The sequence below is a fragment of the Vombatus ursinus genome, unplaced genomic scaffold (genome assembly GCF_900497805.2).
Source record: "Vombatus ursinus unplaced genomic scaffold, bare-nosed wombat genome assembly UNPS02014926.1, whole genome shotgun sequence".
NCBI lineage: Eukaryota > Metazoa > Chordata > Mammalia > Diprotodontia > Vombatidae > Vombatus > Vombatus ursinus.
Window position 1 is genome coordinate 6,166,490 of NW_020954704.1, and position 1,671 is coordinate 6,168,160.

The following is a 1,671-nucleotide window of genomic DNA, read 5'->3' on the forward strand; positions in this document are numbered from 1 at the left end:
GCTAAGGCAAAATTTAGGGATAAGGCAAAATTCAGTGTACTTTCCCCCAGACTCACCACAGACAGATATTCTGCTCTCAGAACATTCAAGTGTTTGTTTACTGACTGACTCACTCCAGTCTCCAGAAATTGTCCATCAGGATGATTGCTGATACAAAATCATGGAAGAGGCAAGATTTATCTTTGGTACTCCTAATCTCCCTTTTAGACCCCATGTCCTTTTGCTCCTTCTCCACTATACTGAAGAAAGGATCTCATATTGCTCTTAGACTTCTGCCTGTATTAAAGTATCTCCACTCCCTTGCTTACTTCCATTTCAAAGCTTTTTATCTCAAGTAGCAGAGGGGCAGACTCTAGTCCAGTATTTATGCTTCATGGTAGCATGGAGGTGATCCAAGATCTTGAATGTTATGGCAGCAGGGTCCAAATTCTAGCAGGCCCTATCCACAATGGAAATTGCTTGAGAACAGCAGTCATTTTTAGTACAGTGATGCATAATTAATTCTAGTGCCTTTCCTCTGTTAGTTATTTTCTATTTATCCTGCAGACAGCTTATTCGTATATATTTGCTTGCTTATTGTCTCCTCCACTAGATTGTGGCTCCTAAAAGTCAGGGACTGTCTTTTGCCTTTTTAAAAAAAAATTCCTGGGAAACTAGGTGGCACAATGGATAGAACTCCGCCCTTGGAGTCAGGAGGACCTGAGTTCAAATCTGGTCTCAGACACACAACACACAACACATACTAGCTGTGTGACCCTGGGCAAGTCACTTAACCCCAATTACCTAGCAAAAAGGAAAAAAAATAAAAAAAATAAAAATAAAAGAAATTCCTGGGGTGCTAGGCGGCGCAGTGGATAGAGCACCAGGCCTGGAGTCAGGAGGACCTGAGTTCAAATCTGGCCTCAGACCACACACTTGACACTTACTAGCTGTCTGACCCTGGGCAAATCACTTAACCCCAATTGCCTAAAAAAAAAAAAATTCCTTAGTGTTTGGCACATAGTAGGTGCTTAAATAAACACCAATCAGTTGGTTTGGTCACAGATACTCAGGAAGATCATCTATTAAGCTGTAGAGGAGTGGTGATCTACATTGGTAGAAAGAGTTCCCACACTGACAAAATTACAGGTCATTGGAGAACTTAAGAGCGTCAAGTTGTAGAATGATAGGCTGTATGGGATAGTGGTTAGAGAGCTGGCCTTGGAGTCAGAAAGATCTTGGTTCAAGTTCAATCTTTCATTTACTAACTGTGTGGTCGTAGGCAAGTCACAACTCCTTAGAGCCCCCAGGGAACTATCTAAGACCATAAATTACAGAAAGTTATTGGTCAGCATTTGTGGAGGGTATTTTCACAGCCGTTCTCTCTGTACTTAGGAAATTACGGACGTGGGACAACAAAAGTTGTAGAACGAAAAACCAATCCCCCAAAATGAGGTAAGAGTAGCTAGGCAGCTCAGTGGATAGAACACTGTGCCTGGAGTCAGGAAGACGTGAGTTCAAATCTAGATTCAAACACTTACTAGCTGTGTGACCTTGAGCAGGCTACTTAACTTCTGTTTGCCTAGGAGGCAGCTAGGTGGCTCAGTGGATAGAGTGCTATGTCTAGAGTCAGGAACACCTGAGTTCAAATGTGGCCTCAGACACACTTACTACCTATGTGACCTTGGGCAA